The sequence below is a fragment of the Pristis pectinata genome, chromosome 4 (genome assembly GCF_009764475.1).
Source record: "Pristis pectinata isolate sPriPec2 chromosome 4, sPriPec2.1.pri, whole genome shotgun sequence".
NCBI lineage: Eukaryota > Metazoa > Chordata > Chondrichthyes > Rhinopristiformes > Pristidae > Pristis > Pristis pectinata.
In genome coordinates this window covers 106148139-106169288 of record NC_067408.1, presented here as the reverse complement: position 1 = coordinate 106169288, position 21150 = coordinate 106148139, and the positions used below count along the sequence as shown (strand labels likewise).

General features: G+C 42.1%; 1 protein-coding gene across 7 annotated transcripts in view; it reads left to right on the top strand.

Moving 5' to 3' along the window:
• The window catches only part of erg (ETS transcription factor ERG), a 205650-nt gene that overhangs the window by 46026 nt on the left and 138474 nt on the right, over nucleotides 1-21150 (top strand). For 6 of the 7 annotated variants that reach the window (XM_052014599.1, XM_052014590.1, XM_052014588.1 and 3 more), the window contains exon 2: nucleotides 503-591. The gene's annotated coding sequence lies outside the window, so the exon portion shown is untranslated. Of the gene's footprint in view, nucleotides 1-502; nucleotides 592-12907; nucleotides 12922-21150 lie in introns of those variants that run through there. The other variant, XM_052014589.1, reaches the window with a different exon arrangement.

Here is a 21150-nt window from a genome sequence, read left to right as displayed (position 1 = left end):
TTAAATTAATTACCATTAAAGCCTGATTTGCAAGTATCGAATGGGGATTACATTTTATTGGACTGGCCTTGATAGCTGTACCATTCCCAGATGTGGCTACTTTGCCATGAATGGTTAAAATCAGCACTCACATTTTCCAATGCAGAATTTTAATTAATGGATTTTCAGAGTCCCCATGGACTATCACATTCAGGTTACTGTATTTGCTGCATTAAAAAATATCACAGGACAACTTCCTTAACCAAAAATGATTCACTCTTCAAAACATCTGACATCATTGGACTATTTTTGAAATTGGAAAACTCAGCATGCAGAGGTTAGTCTGGAATATAACCGACATCAACAGCTTCTGGCCATTTCAAATATCTGTTTCTGTAATTATATTGGTTCTCAATAAGTTCAACCACCAGGTTCTCTAGTATAACTCGCGCTGTTTGTTTGCATGTGTAGAGGGTATCATCTCTCCATTGCTCTAATTCTATCTCTCTCCCCTTGTACACAGGAGTTGTGAGGCCTGCCTTGTTGTTACACTCTGGAGCTCAGGAAAAGGACATGATTCAGACTGTCCCAGACTCAGCGGCTCATTTCAAAGTTAGTCAGTAAAATACATTTCTGTGGGTTTGTTGCCTGTGATGATGCTCTGATCTGCAGTGTGGTGGTGGTCAGGAAGGGGAGGAGGGGTTTTGGGGTGAGGGGGCTGTTAGTGTGATGAGGGGTGGAATTTGTTTTGGAGTAAAATTCGTGCTGATTAACAGTTATGCATTTTTCAGTCATCAGCTGAATAAACAAAAGGACAAGTTTCAACACTATTATGCGTCAGTACATCCTGGCTGTTATATACCAGCCTTTTCCTTGTTGCCTTGTACTTATAAAAATTGCCAGTGATAAAGTCAGAAGTTATAGCCCTTCATATCTTTGGACCCTGATCCTCGTTGTTGGCTCCATTTCATGGTGAGGAACTGAGGTACATTTGGACTCTGCCTGGAGTCGTGTTCAAATACATTACTCTGGGTGTTCCAGTTTCCTCCCACATCTCAAGGATGTTTGTGTTGATAGGTTAGCTGGCCAGTGTAAATTGCTCCTACTGTGTAGGTGAGTGGTAGAATCTGGGGAAGGTTGATGAGGGTATGAGGAGAATAAAAAAGAATTTTAAAAAATGGGATTAATGTAGTGTAAATGGGTGAATGATGATCAGCACAGATTCAGTATGCTGAAGGACCTGTTTCTGTTTTTTATCTCTCAATGACTCTTCTCATAGGCCAATCTCCTCATTCTAGGAATGAATCAAATGAACTGCTCTAACTCCAAGAAAATAATATTCTTCTTCAGCTATGAGACCAAAACTGTATGTTACTTCCTGCAAATGCTGGAAGTATGAAATGAAACTGAGAATGCTGAAAACACTCAGTAGGCCAGGCAGCATCTGTGGAGAGAGAAGCTGAGTTAACAATTCAGACTGATGACTTATCAGAACCGGTCAGATGCTGCCTGACCTGCTGAGTATTTCCAGCATTTATTGGTTTTATTTGATATTTTCAGCATCTGCATTTTTTTTGCTTTAAGGATCAAGAGGCATTGTCGGGAGATGGTGCAGGTTGGGGCGGGGAGTTATAGCAGGGAGGCACCCAGGTTTGCCTGAGAGGCTGGATGAACCATTGGCCCAAAGGCAGCGTTTATCCAGCTATTATCGTTAATGGATTTCATGGGCTGGGAAACTCCTGCTAGCAGTGTGAAATCAAAAATTAAGTGAAAATCCAAACTGAGCAGCCTTACCAATGTATTTATATAACTGGTGTGCCTCTACCAGACAAATTCGTCACTGACTAACACTAACACACTAGTCACTGACTACCTGGCCATTTAACCAGCTTCCATTAAAAGGGGAATTAGGACAAGTTGTGGTGGGATTCAAAACTTTGGATTCCCCCCACCCCTGACCCAGAACTGCCTCTCTCTGTCCTCATTTTAAATTCCCTCCACTAAAGAGTAAACAGAGGAATGTGCTATGAACATGTTGAAAGTTCACAATGCAATACCTGGAAGTAATTTAATGCACTGGAAGAACTCTACTCCACACAGAACGGTCAGCAGGATCATCCCTTGTGACTTTAACAATTTACTGCCTTTGCACAATTGTTGCTGATTTATATAAAACAGCAGAAAAAGAGGAGGAATCTTTCCTGCCTACCCCTTGTGAATCACAAAATCATCCTTGTTGGCAGATTAAATGGAGCAGATTCCTGGAAAAAGGCAGCTGATACCAAAGATAATTAACTCTTTGAGAAAAGAGTAAACACCAGGTAAATCTGCAAAGTTTTCAGGCTAGATGCAGGAATGGGGGGGGGGGGGGTGATTGAATACTCAACAGGATGGGATGGCTGCTGTTCTGTTGAGACCGGGCTGGATCATGTGTTTGGAGTTTAATGGTGGAGATGCAAGGAGAGGAATTTTCTGTCGTTTGGCTTGGGATTCAATGAGGTTTTATGCAGAACTCTTTTGGCAAGAATTTAGATTGGTTGGGATGAGTCCATGTTGGGATAGATTGCACATGGCCCATGAATGGGTGGCCTGAAGAGCCAAGTAACCCTTTGTTCTTCCAGCCATTTTGCTCTTTTAATGAAAGGTAACTATGCTGTTTCTTCTGGTCCTCTGTGTGGACTGTCTTGGCAAGGAGGTCTTGAATCCCTGAGCAAGCGTTCCGATTACTAAATATTTGGCTTAACATGTTTTGTTTTAAATGACCATGCTTCTGCAGTTAGAAGCATGTGGTTTGTGTGTGTCAGGTCTAGAATTTTAACAGTGGAAAAGTAAATTATGGATTCAGAAACTCCTGATACAGGCAAGGTTTTTCTTGGCAAATTAACTCAGGGGAGAGATTGACTTTATATCATGTGGACATGTGTGTCCTTGTGTGTGTGTGTGTGTGTGTATCTAGTGAGAGACTTGGTAGGGGGAGAGGTTGTTTTCTTTCTACGCAGCCTGAATTCATCGTGAAGTGAGTGATAAGCAATATTCTTTGGCTAGACATGTTTTGATTAAAAAAAAGGCTCAAGTGTTTTTTTTCCATTTTTAACTTGTTTTAAGAGTGTCCTTTAACCATGCTCCTTCACAATGGTTTTCCTTTTCAGCTTCTCTCTTTCCTCCACATTATTCTAGCCATTGCTCATTGGAATCCTCATTAGTCTCCCTGTGTTTGCGTCCTCACCATTCCATTTTTCCCCAACCCTCTTTCTTGTTTTTACCCCCATCTTTTTCCTTTTTCTCTACCTCCTGATATCTCCTTTACTTCATATTTCTCACTCTCAGCTTTATTCTTCCCTGTTTCCTTCTCTCTGTCCCCCTCCATTTTCCTAATTACATGGGATTTTTACAGATTAAGTAAGGGGAAACTGTACCCTCTGGGACCATGATCTGTAACTGAAGACGCAAATTTGAGATAATAAGGATCAGAAGGAAGATGAAGGAATTTTTAAAGCAAAAAGTTATTATGATCTGGAATGCATTGCCTTAATGTTTGTTGAAAGCAATGTATTTGCAATTTTAAAGAAGGAAACGGATGAAATAGCTAAAAGGTTTAAAAAAAAAGTGCATGGCTATGGAAAAGTGATTGAGACTAATTGGATTGTTCTTTCAATTGGAGTGTGCATATTGGTCATATGATTCTATTGACCGGATAGGCCAGTTCTTTGATTCTATCCATCCCCTACTCAATCCTGCCTAAAAATTACTTCCACTGACCCCCACAACTCTCTTTTAGATTGCTGCTTTTTCTGATTACTGTCCTTCCACATTTCGTATTGGGACACTGAACAGACTTTCTGCAGGTTCTCAAGTGCCACATAGCCTGTCTCAATTTTTTAATTGGAAACAGAATTTGCTCATGGACAGCATTGGAAGGTACTGTATGTGGAAGGTACTGGTTAAACGATTGAAAGAAAAACAAACCCAGGATCTCAACTCGTAAAATGTTCTGATTTCATTATGGCCTACAAATGAGAACAATATGCAACAAATGACACAATGATGCAGAAAGTATGCAGTCAGCACTATCATTAGAATTATATTGGCATAATAGATTCTCTGGAACTTGAATAAAGAATATTATAATAGGTCTTACACATTTACAAAGGATTGCATTCAATTTGGAGTTGATTTGTATAATTATATTTCTGTGATAGAATTGAAAATGGAGACGTCATGTTAAATGTATTGAATCTTGCTTAGATCACACTGAGAGTACTGTGTGCAATTCTGGTTGCCATTATTATAAAAATGTATTAAGAGGCACTGGAGGGGGCGCAAAAATGATTTACAAGCATGTTATCAGAACTGTGAGGCATTACATACGAGGAAAGGATAAGCAGGCTGTGTCTCTTCTTGAAAAGCGGTAGATGGAGGATTAATAATAATGGTCTAACATTTAGGATGGTTTTTAATCGGGGTAGATGCAGAGCATGGGGCCATCCCAGACTTATTGTTACTCAAGGTGCTGATCTGCATGCAATTTTGGTTGTGAGTGAGAGTGTGTACTTTCCCCACCACTTGGAAAATGGGGTAACATTGCATAATGTGCAGGTACTGGAAGATGTAGAATAGGCAGTAGATGAAGTCAGTGCTCAAGTGACACTGATTTGATTCCAGACCTGACAAACTGGGCTGCAAGAACCCTTTTAATGTCATCTATTAACTGCAGCTGGGAAACCTGAATGGCCCTCCCTCCCACTTGTACATTTTAAAGGAATCCTCTGTGACTTACAGGTTAGCTGTGGAGTGATTGAAAGCAGAGATGATTGCAGAGAAATGTGGTGATGGAGCTTTTTAGCGAAGTGATGATTGACGGTGCTGTTGCTGGGGTGGATGTGATTCCTTTCTGTTGGACAAATGGGTACTTTGATGCCCCAAGTGTTATGGAGACTGACTTGAAGATTGGGTCAAGCTGGCAGGACAAGGAGGGGGGGACAAGGGCATTTGCTAGGAGGGCCTGTCCTGCCAGAGTATTTGGGAGCACAACTCTGTGCTCCAATCTACCTATGGAGATTAAAATTCTCTAAGGGAATGCTAACTGAGATCTGACACCTGGTGCAGGGAGCGCTGCATCCACAGAACTAGGATTGCTCCTCCTGTGGCAAAGGGTCAACCCCTTTATCCTCAGCTCCTTCCACACTTGAATGGCTGGTATCATCAGAGATTTTGGAATCTGTTGGAGGTGAATCTACTGGAGGAGAGATTACTGAAGTGTAGTGACCAACCCAATTGATCACCAGTATCCAGCATCTATGATAACAGCTTTTAGTGATTTGTGTATAAGGACAGCCAAATTCCTTTCTATTTCTCACCATGCTGATTGGCTCCTGCCTGTGTTATAATGGAAGCTGAGACCTTAGACATCAGAAGCTACAATATGATTGGGTCCATGAGTGTTTCAATGGAGTTAGTCATGACTTCCATACTGGGCTCTACATATAGACTTGTAACAGGCCTGGCAATGACCCTAGCATCTTTGGACCCTTCAGCCTTTCTCTGTAGGTTGCTGCTGTGAAGTTTTCATCTGACCCCCCCGGGTCATTTTGTGTGCAACCCTTCTCTCCAGAGAACTATCAGTTTTGCAAGCCTTAACCCTTGAATTATCCCAAGAGTATGTTAAACAAAATCGCTACTGGGGTAATGTACTGGTATGGATTATTAATTTGTAAACAGAGAGTAGGGTTAATTCGGTCAGTTTTAGATTAGGAGGATGTGACTAGTTGGATGGTGCAGGTATTGATGATGGTGCCCCAGCTATTCACAATCAATGTCAATAATTTGAATGAGGGGATCAAATGTAATATATCGGTTTGATCACCCAAAGGTGATGGCCTCAGCTGCGAGGAGGATGCAGAAAGGTTAAGTGAATGGGTGATGACATGGCAGATATTGTGGAAAAGTGTGAGGTTATCCACTTTGGTAGAAAAAAAATGGAAAAACGGAGTAATTTTTAAATGGTGGGTAATTGAAAGGAACTTGGATGTCCTCATTGAAAATCACTGAAAATTAACAGGACTAAGCAAGCAATTAGAAAGACAAACAGTATGAAAGAGGATTCGAATACAAGAGTAGAGATGTCTTGCTTCAGTTTTATAGGGTCTTTAAGAGACTGCCACTAGAATATTGAGTATAGGTCTGGTCTCCCAAACCAAGCAAGAATATACTTAAGACAGAGGAAGTGCAGAAAGGTTCAGTAGATTAGTTCCTGGAAGGGCAGGTTTGGCATATGAAGGGCGATTAAGCAGTTTGGGCCTATACTCACTGGAGAATAGAAGAATGGGAGGTGATCTCATTGAAACACAAAGAAATTTCACAGGGTTTGACGGGGTGAATACAGTGTTACTGTTTCCCCTGGCTGTGTTGTCTAGAACCAATGGTCACAGTCTCAAAATAAGAAGTTAGCCTTTCAGGACAGAGATGCAAAGAAATTTCTTCCCCCAGAAATGAACGGCTCTTTATAATTCTTTACCCAAGAAGGCTATGAAGGCTTAGTCTTTGGGTATATTCAAGGAAGAGATCAATAATTTTTTAAAGTCATACAGTTGTACAGCACAGAGATGGGCCCTTCGGCCCATCACTTCCATACCAACCTTTTTGCCCTATACTAACCCAATTTGCCTGCCTTGGATCTGTATCCTCTATGCCTTGCCTTTTATATATCAATGATTCAGGGGTTAGTGCAGAAAATTGGGGCTGAGATGAGCCACAATTTTGTTAAATAGTAGAGCAGGCACTAAGCGCTAATATGCTATTCCAGTTTTATTTTTTTTAGGTTATGTTCCTGGCAAAGGCCTCTCGTGCCTCCATGACTCATGACATGCAGATCCCATATCTACACTCTCCACAACAGTGATCAGAATCTTTGTATATGACAAGGTAGCTGTGCACATCAAATTGAGTGGAGTCCCCCAATCTCAGTCTCAGCTGACACAGTGTGGCTAGATAGGAGTTCGTGCTTATCAGGAAAAAAAAGGGAAGGTAGCAGTTGTGATTAAGAGGTGGTATTGTGAATTTTATGTGCATCTTGCACTGGTTCATATAACTGGGAATTATTCGCATATTGTGATTCCAGTACATGCTTTGCAGCATGATCCAATTTCTACTGAGTGTTTCCAGGTGGGGAAGAGCAAAACTAGAGGCTATCAACATAGAATTCAGAAGAAACTTCCTTCCCAAAGAGTGATGAGAATGTGGAAAGAGAGGTTTGGGAAACATATGAGGAGAAGAAAATATGCTGATGGATTTTAGATAACAAAAGGTAGAACGAGGCTTGAGCAGAGCTGTGGATATCTTGAAGTGTCCTCTCTACTTGCTGTCAAAAAATTGGTGCCAACTTCTTCAAAGGTTGCAGCCTGTGTGGTGAATTTAACTCTCACTGCTGTCAATGAGGTAGTTCCAGGAATTAGACCAAGAAACTACAGAGGGGATGCAATACAGTTGCAAATTGGGTTGGTGCGTGACTTGGAGGGCATCCTGGAGGGAATGCTGTTCCCATAGCACTGTTGCCTTTATCTTTCTAGATTGTGGAGGTCGCGTGGTTGGGAGGTGTGTTTGGTAAAATGAAATCCCACTTGGAGGAAAAAATGGATTTGAAGGGGTTTGTGCTTTCTTGCAGGAACCACCCTGCGTAGTAGACTGTGTCAAGTTCAGCTTTATATTCCAGCCCACCTGAGCCAGGTACCATTTGACTGTTAGGTTCATTGTAACAGCTGGACATGGTGGGGCAGGGGACTGGGGACTGATTGGAGGAGAACTGGCTGGCTAATAGCCATTAAAACAAGAATTAAAGCACCCTTCAGAGGATGAGATTATATTTCACTTTAATATCACACTTGTCAAACTATTCAGTCAGTTGTATAATTAATTCCAGAACGTGAAATACAGTCAACTTCATTTCGATGAAAACCAGATCTGTGGACTTTTTCAAAAAGCCCTGACTTGCTCCCAGTTCATTCCAGTGGTTTTCTGTGGCATTTCAATTCAAGCCTTTAAATGCGACGTCCAGACAGAGAGAAATTTTCTTCATTTTTATAAAGAAAGGTGAAATTGCAGCTGGAAATGGACTGAGAGGAGATTGAAGCTGATCCAGGTTATACAGCCTTAAATATAAAGGTATCAAACCTTGCTACCTTGATTCATGAAAACAAATAATGTGTTTAAAAAAAAATAACCTGACTGTTGAATGATAATTAAGGTTCCCCTAAAATAATGTATGATATCAGCAATTCTGCATTTTTTTTCTATTTTTCTCCGCTTGAGAGTACTTAATTGCTTCTTCTCCCTCCTCCTTCCCCACCCCCCATCCTCTTCCTGATCTCAATGAATTACACACCAAACGTTGCCAAAATATTAGCTTTGGTTCAGTGGTATCATTGCCATGTCCGAGTTTGAAGGTTTTGGGTTTAAGTCCCATTCCAAGGACTAGAGGAATTGATGTGATGCTAATCCAATGTTGTACTGATGAGGTGTTGCACAGTTAGAGGCATGATCTTTTGGATGCTATGTGAACCATATCAACCTTGTCAACTCTTTCAGATGGGTATGAGTGGTACTGTGGCATTAACTGCAACAGCAAGTGGTTTTTCCTGGTGTGCTATTCCAAATATTATCTATCAATCAATCAACATCATTAAGATGGGTGGGCTCAGCCAATAGAGTTGTTGTCTCAAGAGCGCCAACGATCCAGGTTCAATCCTTCCCTTCGGTGCTATTGGCATGGAGGCTGCATATTGTCTATGTGACCATGTGAGTTTCCTGCAGGTGCTCCTGTTTCTTCCCACATCCCAAAAATGTGCGAGTTGTTAGGTTATTTGGCTAGGTAAATTATCTCTTGGGCATTGGGAAGTGGTTGAATCTGTGGGGAATTAATGGGAATGTAGAGGGAATAGAATACAGAAAAAATTGGTGGGGGGAATTGGATTACTCTGTGAACTGGAATTGACTTGATGGGCCAAATGGTCTCCTCCATATTGTAAGGAAATAAGGGAAATATGGAAATCCTTGTTGTTTGTGTGAACTTGTTGTGTGGGCTTTGGCTGCCTCAATATTTGCTCAGGACCCTGAAGAGCAATAAACTGGGGAATTATATCAGGTGAAGAACCCCAGAGTTATTTCTGCAGGTTTCCCACCCGACAGCTGAGCCTGATTGTCAGGTTGGCTGATAAATTGGTGGGAATGTTGCTGCATGAAGCTGCAATGTGGAGAGAAGAGAAAAGAGCGAGTGATCACGGCAGGCAGGGCGTTGGGAAAGTTGGGGAATACCGAGATTGTGTTGATTGTGGGAGACAATGTGGTGGATGTAAGATCTGATTGGTTGCTTGTTTAATGATCTTAATTTCCTTGGGATTAGCAAAATTGGTGCATGGCTAATCCCTCTACACTTGCTTGATTGAGCAGGTTGGTCAACTAATCCCCCAACCTACCTCCTGACAGCAGATTCATCACTTGCCCCCTGTGAATTGATTGTTTGCCTGCTTTCCCCTTCCTTCACCCGGCCTGTCTCCCGAGTACCAATTTGTTGCCTAACTCCAACACACCTCTTTACAGCAGATTAATTACCTGACCTCCTCCTGTTAGAACCAGATGTGAAAGGGTTGAATTTCACTTGAAACATTTACAATTTTTAGTTCCTACACATATGACATCCAGCAGGGAGAAGGGTTTACATGAGCCCCTTTGCTACAAGAAGTAATTACTGGCCGTAAAGCTCTTTGGGACACCATGAGATCATGAAAGGTGCTGTGTAACTGCAGCTTTAATAGACTGAGGCAGGAGGGGGCAGCATATGCATGAGCTTTGTTCTGCTTGTCTGAACTGAAGGTCCGAGAAAATACACACTTTGGAGGTGACAAAAACTGCTTTGTTTTCCTTTACTTTCTGTGCAGGCATGCTTTGCTTTCTATTAATGACTATTTTCCATAATGGTGTACACAAAATAAGCGATAGACCTCTGTTAAACTCTGAATAATTGTCTGGTGTTCAGATTGCGGGCAACTTTCAAGGATCTCTTCCAATAACAACAATTAAGTAATGGGACCTTCTATCTGATATCAGGCTCTGCCTACTCAATTCTTCAGCAAAGTTCCTTATCCTCCAGCCCTCATTCCTTCCACATTTGTGAAACTATGAGCATTCCTAGGGAGCTGCAAGGGAGGTACAATAATGTCATCTCCCACATCCATTCACAGACCAATGCAACCTATCGTCTCTGACAGAAACATTGCTGGTGACACTGCAGCCCAAGATTTATGTCTGCTTCCCTTGCCCATTTTAATTGAAGCCCCAGGGCCAATTTGGTTTGCATCTTGGCCCTCACTGCTCCTGGACAGGGATAATTCCATCTTCTCGGTTTGTTCTGTTAGGTAGGCACTTTAAATTTCCACATTATTTACGGTGTTTCTTTTATCTCAGCAATCAGTGAATTAAAAAAAACTGGATTAAGTTTGCCTAATATGGCAATGCCCTTTCAGATAGGCACAAACTGAACCTATTTCTCCTATATTCCACAGAAGTAACATTACTTTTTTATTGAGAATACAAAATGCTAATAAATCAAGAGGCTATTTTCTAAATTTAAGCTATTTAACTCAACACACAACACCACAATTTAAACCTGAATGAAAGCTTCTCACAAAGATGTCGCCTTTTGAATGAATAACATTCGACAAAGAATTGATCAAGTTGTTTTTCCTGGAGGCAAAACAAAGATAAGTAATGCTGTCCTGTTCTAATGCCATCTGTAAACTCTTGTCAAGAGAGCAGTTAGAAGGCTTCCTTAGTAAAATTTCAATTATTTACCAAATATCAAACAAGCTGGGAGGCCTTGCTTCCCTGTCTCTGCTACCATCACACATTGTTTTCTCTGTTTGTAACTTCAGGTTTAATCTTACCAAGATTCTATCTCATCTACCTAAAGTATACTATCTCCTTCACAGCATCCTGAATAACTTACTAAAACAACTGAGCATTTTGTTTGAGCCCATTATTTTGTTCTTCAATAAAGCAATTGTCGATAGTTTAAAATCCTTATTGGCAAACACTTATCCATCTAGATCTTGCAGTTCAATTACCAACATGCTGGCACAGCAGTCAATGCGGCTGCCTCACTGCTTCAGAGAGCAGGTTCAGTACTAACCCTGAGTGGTGTGTGTGTGTGTATATTGCATGCGCATGTCTGCGTGTGTGTATTTGCGTGTGTATGTGCATTCGCACGTCTGCCTGTATATGTGCATGCACAAGTTTGCGTGTGTGTATGTGCATGCGTGTGTGTGTGTGTGCATGTGTATGTGTGGAGTTTGCACGATATCCTTGAGACCGTGTGTGTTTCTGCAGGTGTCTGGGCTTCCTCCCTTATCCCAGAGACGTTCTCATAGGTCAACTGGCCCTTGTACTCCTTACTTGGGTGAGTAACAAAAGAATCCAAGCAGGGAGGGTGGGGGTTGATGGGAATGTGATAGAGAATAAGTTGCAGGGGTACAGGGTAAAAGGAGAGGGGGAATGGAATTGCTTTGATGGGGCCTGGCATGGATCAGATGGGTTGAATGGTTTCCATCTGTGTCGTAATAAGTACACAACAGGCAAAAGGCCATCAAGTTCAGTCGCTGATAGACACTAAATCATCTAATTCCCATTACAGTTACTAACAGGAATTAACCCATTCAATTACTGGCAGGCACCATCCCATATAATTTCATGCTTTTTTGCCATCATTGATAGCTAACATTACTGTGCTCTAATCTGCCATGTTATCCAGTTTCCCAATCATTGAACCCATTCTTGTCCTGGCATAATTTTTACTTCAAGGCAATGATAGTCAAGTGAGGAAAAAAATCTTCAAATGAACAAGAAAGTAAAAGTAGAATTTGAAAATGATTGTATTTCACTCAGTAGATAACGTGTTTATCTGGGTATAGCACAGTTTGCATTTATGCAGTTATTTAAAAATAATATATACTATGAAATGCACAGTATAATTATTTAAAAATGCCACAGATAACATTCTCAAAGTCTTTATAGAACATTGGATGGACTAAAATCTCATAGCCAGTTATTTGTGTCTGCTCCCATGACTGTCTCTTACGGGTTAATAAAGGAGTGAAGAGGAGGAAAAGTATGTCCTAGACAGAATAGTTTAAGAAGGGAACTCCCCCCTCTAATATTTAGGAATATTGGAGCATTGTGCAGACCGCAGTGTGTGCGTTTGAGGTCTGGTCACGTTCACTGGTCTAACTATTGTGTACATGTGGGAAAAATATGAGCAGACATTGCACAGATATTGCGAGAGTTTTATAGGACAGGAATCTGCTGCAGGGTGTCATTGCCAAGATGTGGCAGAGACATACACACATACTCACGTGCCCAGTCAGCTCATTCTGTTCTCCAGATGTCCAAACAACTGCAGCTATCCGCTCCTTTCCGCCACACTTGCAACAAAAGGTAAAGACTGCCACTCTTTATTGTTCTTTTGGTTGTAATAGTTTGTGTGATATGTGGAGGGGGTGAGAGTGGATAGGGTGAGGAAGGAGGGTGGGGGAGCTGTGCAAGGAAGGAATAAGAAAACTAACTTTTTTGTTTCATTTAGTGATAACAATCCTGCATAATTTCAAGAAAGAGTAGTAACTTTTTGTGAGCTAACATAGAATCAATGTGTGTTGTAAAATTATGGTGAAAGCCAGATGAATCTATGGTTAGGAAATAGTTTTTGATTTCATTTGGGGCAGGATGTGGGTGTGAAACCCAGCACAGGATAAGCCACTTTAACACTCTTTATTTGGAAACACATATTCAGATCACACTGTTCCAGATGTTGCACTGGAGTCTAAATTAATCAACATGCATGTGAGTCCTTGGTGCTGGAGGGAGAATATGAAAGGTTGCATCGACACAATCTCTCTTGAGGTAATCTTTCAGATAACGGTTGGCGGCCCTACCTGCCCTATTGAGAGAATGTGGGGAGAATAAAAAATGCTATTAATGTTGGATTAGTGTGAATGGGTGGTTGATGGTCTGTATGGACTCAGTGGGCCAAAGGGCCTGTTTCCGTGATGTGCTTCTCTGTGGCTCTATTCAGATCACAAACATTTTTTTGTTGTAGCATGTGTTTTGAATGTCATTTATTTAATGCCACTCGACTCTTAGTGGATCAGAGAATAACAGGACTGCAGATGCTGGAATCTAGATGAAAAAACAAGAAGATACTCGAGGAACTCAGCAGGTCAGGCAGCATCCATGGAGAAAAACAGACGGTCAACATTTTGGGTCAGGACCCTTCTTCAGGACTGAAGATAGGAAAAGAAGAAGCCCAATATATAGGAGGGAAAAGCAGAGCAGTGATAGGTGGACAAAAGAGGGGAGGTGGGCTGGGCACAGGGTGGTGATAGGTAGATGCAGGCAAGAGATAGCGATAGGCAGACGCAGGGGAGGAGGGGAGAGCAGATCCACCAGGGGGTGGGTCAGAGGTATGGAGGCAGGCGCACCATGGGGGGAGGGGAGGAAAAAATAGGCGAAGAGAAAAAAGAGAGAGAGGCTAGGAAAGGGAAGAAAAGAAGAGGCATGGTGGGGTGATGTGGGGTTTGGTTTACTAAAAGTGGGAGAATTCAATGTTCATGCCATTAGGGTGTAAGGTCCCAAGACAGAAAATGAGGTGCTGTTCCTCCAGTTTGTGCTTGGACTTCTCCTGGCAGTGGAGGAGTCAGTCAGCTCTTGGTCTCCTCCACTGCCAGGAGAAGTCCAGACGCAAACCGGAGGAACAGCACCTCATCTTCCTTCTTGGGAACTTACAGCCTAATGGCATGAACATTGAATTCTCCCACTTTAAGTAAACCAACCCCCCCCCCCCCCCCCCCCCCCCCCCCCCCCACCATGCCTCTTCTTTTCCCTTTCCTAGCCTATCTTTTCTCTTCTCATCAATTTTTTTTCCTCCCCTTGCCCCACGGGGCACCTGCCCTCCATACCTCTGACCCATCCCCCAGTGGATCTGCTCTCCCTTCCTCCCCTGCGCCTGCCTATCACTATCTCTTACCTGCACCTACCTATCACCACCTTGTGCCCACCCCACCTCCCCTCTTTCTTTCCCACTAAATATTGGGCCTCCCTTTTTCCTATTTTCAGCCCTGAAGAAGGGTCCTGATCCGAAAAACTGACCACCTGTTTTTCTCCATGGATGCTGCCTGGCCTGCTGAGTTCCTCCAGCATCTTGTTTTTTCATCCTAGTGGTTCAGAACCTATTCAAGTCCCACACCTAATGCAAGCTGAAAGGTCTTGACTGATGCACCATTGAGGTACTGAGAGACAGCTGAAATGTATATGGTGGTTTTTTTTTTGGATGACATATTAAATTGAGGCCCTGCCTGTGTTCTCAGACGAAGATCCAAAATCCATGGTAACAATTTAAAAAGGGGTTTTCCCCAATACCCTAGCTAATATTGACCCTCATTCAACATCACCTAATCACAGATTAAATAACATCTTATCTAATCTTTTTCACTTAAAAAGTACTTCATTTACTGTAATGTGCATTAATCCTGAGGTTATTAAATGTGCAAAGTAAATGCAAATTCTATTTTACCGTGGAAGCAATTTGATCCATAATTAGTTCATGAAATTAGTCAATGCGCTTATCTAAAATAACAACGGCACATTTTTTAAGGTAAAGCTCACTAGGAAGAATGAAAAGATACTTGGCTGAATGTAAATGGTAGAGATAAAACTGTGACTGGTGGAAACATCAGAAAAGCATAGCAAGACAATTAGAACTAGAAGATGAGGACGGCTTTTCATCAAGACAAAATCAGACTACAATTGACTCCAAACTGAAGTAGAATGTTACTAATTCCTTGGCCAAAGAGGAAGATTTAAGGAGGATCTAACAAAAGAGGTGAAGAGGCCTAGGAATATGGAACACCTAGACAAACATATCTTGGTGTCAACATTGAAGGAATCCATTGAGTCCATCATCTCTGTGTCAAGAGAGTTACTAAGTCTAATTCCACTTTCCGGCACTTGATCCACAGTCCTTCAGGTCACAGGTTTTCAAGTACATATCCCAGTACACTTTGAATGTGATGGTGCTTTCTGACTCCACCACCATTTTGGGCATTGAGTCTAGACCCTTATCCTCCTCCAGGTGAAAAACTTTTTTTTAAACTCCCCTCTAATCGGGCAATCTATTACTTCAGACAAATATTTTCTACTATTTCACCCATCTTCAAGGGGAATAAAGAAAATCTTATTTACTGCACTTAGGACCTTCATAATTTAATAACCTCAATTATGTCTTCTCCTTGCTTCCTCTGTTCCATTGAAAATAACTCCAGTCCATCTAATCTTTCCCCATATCTAAAATTTCTAAACTTGAAACTTGTAAATCTTCTTTGCATCCTCTCCAGTGTAATTGAATCTTTCCTATAAAGTGGTAACCAGAACCACACACAGCGGTCAAACTGTGGTCCACTTTGCGTTGTACACAATTTTGGCATAATCTCCCTGCTTTTATAATCGATTGCCTCAGCTAACAAAGGAAAGTTTCCTGTATGCTTTTTAACCACCTTATCAACCTATCTTGCTACTTGTAAGGATTTATAGACATACATTCCAAGGTCCTTCTGTTCCTCCATACTCTCATATATTGTGTCTCGTCTTGTTTATTGTACAACCTTAAATGTATTACCTCACACTTTTCTGGATTAGATTCCTGTTTGCCACTTTTCTGCCCAGCTAACCAGTCTGTGTATTTGGTCCTAAGGTCAAAATCTTTTCTGCTCATTGTTAATTATTTGACCTCCACCACTAACAGCCTCCTTTGTGCATGGTGTCACTCCCAGCATTTGAATGTTTTCCACTTGGTACCTATTGATGTCAATCTTACCAGGACTCCTTGATGCCACACAAGGTCAAATGTTGCCTTAATGCTAAGGGCAATCACTCTCTATTTGCCTCTGGCATTCAACTCTTTTTGCTGTCTCCATCTCAGGAGATTCCTTATCCACCAACATCTTCTACAAACCCACTGACGCCCACAGCCACCTCGATTACAGCTCCTCCCACCCTGTCTCTTGCAAGGACGTGATCCCTTTTTCTCAATTTCTCCACCTCCACCGCATTTGCTCCCATGATGAGGCTTTCCACTCCAGGACATCCGAGGTGTCCAACTTCCTTTCTAACAATGGCTTCCCCCAACTGTGGTCAAGAGAGCTTGCACCCGTATCTTTGCCATTTCCCGCACCCCTGCTCTTACCCCCACCCCTCCCAGACCCAACACGGATGGGGTCCCCCTTGTCCTTACATTTCATCCTACCAGCCAACGTATCCAACATATCATTCTCCGCCACTCCAACGGGACCCCACTACCAAGCATACCTTCCCCTCCCCACCCCTTTCTGCCTTTTGCAGGGACCGCTCTCTCCGTGACTCCCTAGTTCACTCCTCCTGTCCCACCCATCCTTCTCCCATCCTGGGGTCTTTCCACTACCCCCGCCATAGATGCAACACCAGCCCCTACACCACCTCCATCACCTCCATCCAGGGACCCAAACAGTCCTTTTCAGGTGAGACAGAGATTCACCTGCACCTCCCTTAATATCATCTACTGCATTCGGTGCTCCAAGTGTGGCCTCCTCTACACTGGTAAGACCAAACGCAGACTGGGTGTCCATTTCGCAGAACACCTGCGCTCTGTCCATAACCACGATCTGCATCTCCCTGTTGCCAGTCACTTCAACTCCCCCTCCCACACTATCACTGATATGTCAGTCCTCGGTCTCCTTCGCTACCAGGAGAACTCCAAGTGCAAACTGGAGGAACAGCACCTCATTTTTTCCATCCTGGACCCTTGCAGCCTAATGGCATGAACACTGAATTCTCCCACTTTAAGTAATCTCCCCCCCAACTATGCCTCTCTTTTCTTCCCTTTCCTAGCCTGTCTCTTTTTTCTAGCCCTCCTTTTTTTTTCTCTCTCCTTTGACCCATCCCCCAGTGGATCTCCTCTCCCTCCTCCCCCACACTTGTCTTTCACTATCTCTTATCTGCATCTACCTATCACCACCTTGTGCCCACCCCGCCTCCCCTCTTTTGTCCACCTATCACTGCTCTGCTTTTCCCTCCTATATATTGAGCTTCCCCTATCTTCAGAAGGGTCCTTACCTGAAACGTTGACTGCCTGCTTTTCTCCACAGATGCTGCCTGGCCTGCTGAGTTCCTCCAGCATCATGGTGTTTTTCATCTAGATTCCAGCATCTGCAGTCCTTTGTTTCTCTTTTTGCTATGTTGGGGCCAAGCCTGTGATGACCATGACCATCTGTGGTTCTGATGCACACCGAACTGGGCATCTACGAGGATGTCATTGATGAGCAAGTGCCACTTGATAGCACTGTTGCTGACAGCGTCCATCATTTTGCTGAGACTTGACAGTCAGCTAATTAGATTGTAATTAGCCAGACTGGATTTGTCCTATTTCCTGTGGAGAGAACATGTTGGACAATTGTCTACAGTGTTGGGTAGATGCTAATGTTGGAACTGTACTGGAACAGCTTAGCTAGATGTGTGGCTAGTTCTGGAGCACCAGTCTTTGGTGCTACAGCTGGGATGTTGACTGCTTTCAGAGTCTTTCTTTGTCTTGTGCTCTTAGATGTTTCTTGATTTGACAGTATCAGCTATTTCCTCCCATGCTTCTTTTAAGAGACTTGTGCTTCATTTGCCTGGATTTCTGGCCTTCTCCAAATTTAGAGCCTTATTCAATTTTATTTTTGTTCTTTTCCATCAATATACTAATCGAATCATGACCACAACCACAAAAATGGCCTACTCCCAAAATGGCTTTCACCTGCCCAGCCATCCCCTAAAACTAAATTCAGAATTGACTGCCTCTTTCCCCTGCATCCCTCCACTCGCACCCTCCTCAATTGTAATGTAGGAATTCTGATGACTCTGCACCTTTCACGTAGATTGTATCTTGGTTGACATTAGGGCAATCAAAATTCATCCCTTCCCCATTACTACCCTATTGATTTGCATGGATAATTGAAGGAACGAAGGGATGTACAAGAAGCTACGGTTGTTAGAATGCAGAGACATCTCTTGGCTGGAAGGGATTACCGAGAGCGCGGGTGAAAGGGGTGATGGAATTAGGGCTATGAAGTGATTGGAATATAAGAGCATGAATGTTAATCTGGAGTTGTTGGGGAATCTGAAAGCAGTACTGATCAGGGAACCTGACAAAGAGCAGCAGTACTTTGGATTTAGCTCATAGAAACTGATCAGCTTAGAACTGAAGTTTCCAAGGTATAGATCAGGGTTTGGATAACAGAAGGATTTCACTGAGGTATGGAACACCAATGTTAAGCATGTGGTAGTTATTGGTTTTTGTAATGAAGAGGTTACAAAGTTAGGAGGTCAGCTCAGGGTCAAAAAAGTTCTTGGTACTGTGATTAGTAAGTGTGCGGTATTGTAGGGAGTTGAGGATCTTGGCTTCAATCTCCCCATATTTAATGGAACAAAATCAGAGGACATACTGCTAGACAATAGAGTATTTATCAAATCTCCTTTGTAAATTATGGTTGAAACTCTTCTATCTGCCTTTCAGGCAGTGTATTCCAGATCATAACAACAAGCTGAGGAATAAAAAAAATCTGTTCACCCAGAGTTTTTTGACCTAAAATCTGTGGCTTCAGCTTTACAACCCTCCTGCCAATAGAAATAGTTTCTCCTTATCTACTCTGTAAAATCCCTCATAATATTCATCATAACAATCTCCTAATCCCTTATTTTATGTGAATAGATTACACATGGAATCCTAGGCTTTGTATAAACTGAAGCAACCGTTGTCATCTTGGAGTGACCACCTTTCAGTTTACTTGCTCTGTGTAGAATTTTCACTATACACCTACATATTCAGGAGTTGATTATAATAATCATTCAAGATACTTTTATGAGGAATTAAATCCACCAGTAGGTTGAGTTACAAATAGGGTGACTCACAGCAATGCATTTTTACAATAACACTAGTCCTGAACCAGTTCATAACAGAGTCAACAGACAAATCCTCCAGATGAGTTCCTGTGAACTGTTTACTTTGAAAAGATTTCAGACAATAGAGTGAGGAGTGTTTCTTGTGAAAGCAGTAACTACCTTACTGGGTGTGGTTCTTCCTAGAATGTCCTTCCCCAAAGAGCTGGTCATTGCATTGTTGAAGCCGTTTCAAGATCACAATAACTGGCACATCCACCTAATATATTCCCCTCATAGAAACATAGGCAATAGGAGCAGGAGCAGGCTAGTCTGCCCCTCAAACCTGCTCCACCATTCATTATGATCATGGTTGGTCATCCCTGTTCCTGCTTCCTCCCACTATCCCTTGATCCTTATTTTAGCCTAAGAGCCACATCTAACTCCTTCTATATTTAATGATTTGGCTTTGACTGCTTTCTGTGGTAGGGAATTCCACAGGTTCACCATTTTCTGGATGAAGATATTTCTCTCTATCTCTGTGATTCTACATAACCTACCTCTTATCTTCAGACTGTGACCCCCTGGTCCTGAACTCTCCTGCCACCAGCAATGCCCTTCCTGCATCTAATTTGTCCAACCCTGTCAGAATTTTGTACAGTTCTATGAGATACCCTCTCATTCTTCAAATATAGTCCAATCCCTTTTCACATGCCAATCCTGCCACCCTGGGAATCAGTTTGCTGAACTCCCCCAATACAGAGAACATCCTTCCTCAGCTAAGGAGAGCAAAACTGTACACAATGCTCAAGATGTGGCCTCACCAAGGTCTTGTACAACTGTAGCAAGATATGCCGCTCTTATATTTGAATCCTCTTGCTATGCAGGCCCATGTACTAGCTGCCTTCTTATCTGCTTGCTTCATCTGCATGCTTACTAAATTCTTTGAAATGCAATGAGAAAATGTCCACTGTGTGCTCCTAGTGCACATCCGGAGCTCACAAGTTGCATGCAGTAATTTTAATTTCTAGAGGCAGATTCAAGCTGAAAGAGTAAGATTTGAAGGTGTACACTGAGTCTCAGCTTGGAGAAAGCTTCCTCTGAGACTGCAAAATGCTCAAGCCGTCGCTGATGCACATACACGTATAACTACACATACACGTATAACTACACACACACACACACACACACACACACACACACACACACACACACACACACACACACACACACACACACACATATTGTTGGCTGCTGGACAATTGCATTGATATAATAACATTGATTATTTGCTTGCTCACACACAGTAGTATTTGGGTATTATAAATGTTTCCAAGCAGCCAGCTGGGGCTTTACATCCTTCATATTGAGCTGATGGAATGAAACCTCCACCTGGAATCATATATATGGTCTATGTAGTAATAGTTATAGAACTGAATGGGTGTAGTTGAAAATTGTTCTCCTCTAAGCTAACAGGCATCATGGTTCTTTTGTTGTCATTGTCCTGTTTGGCAGATGCCATTTTGGTTGTTCTCTGTAAGGGCTGTGTTTGCAGACATGTGCACTCAGCAGGCTCAAAGAAAATAAATGAACTTTCTGAAGAGTGTGTCTCAGTCTTAATCTTTTGTATGCTAAGGTATAACACAAACCCAAACAAATGACTTCATGAAGTCATTTTGGGTAGAATTTATTTTCTAAATTAAGCCAGCATTGAGCTGAGAAGAGACACAGAGAGAACTTAAAGAAACTCCAGGAAATAACTCCTTTGCTGATGAGGCAGAGTGGTAGGGTGTGGGTGAGTCCAAAAAGTGTTGATGAAGAGTAAATTTGCAGAAAGACAGATTCTATCTTCAAATGCAGGAAAGTAACATGTAGTGCTGTCTACCATACTCCAAATTATGCAAGGAAAAAGACAAGTGTCACCATGAATATGGAAAGGAATTATACTGTGTAATATTAATCTGTAGAAACTGAAGATGTTTGCATGAAACTAATTAGTTTAATGTCAGTATTAATTTATGAAGAATCAAGGATTATAGAATTGTTGTGGCCCATTGAATCTACGCTAGTTCCCTCAGAGAATAATCCTCTCATTCCCATTCTCCTCATAGAACTGGGCCACATACTTTCCCAAATACTTTCCAATTCCCTAATGAGTGCACTGATTGATTCTGTTTCCATAGACAG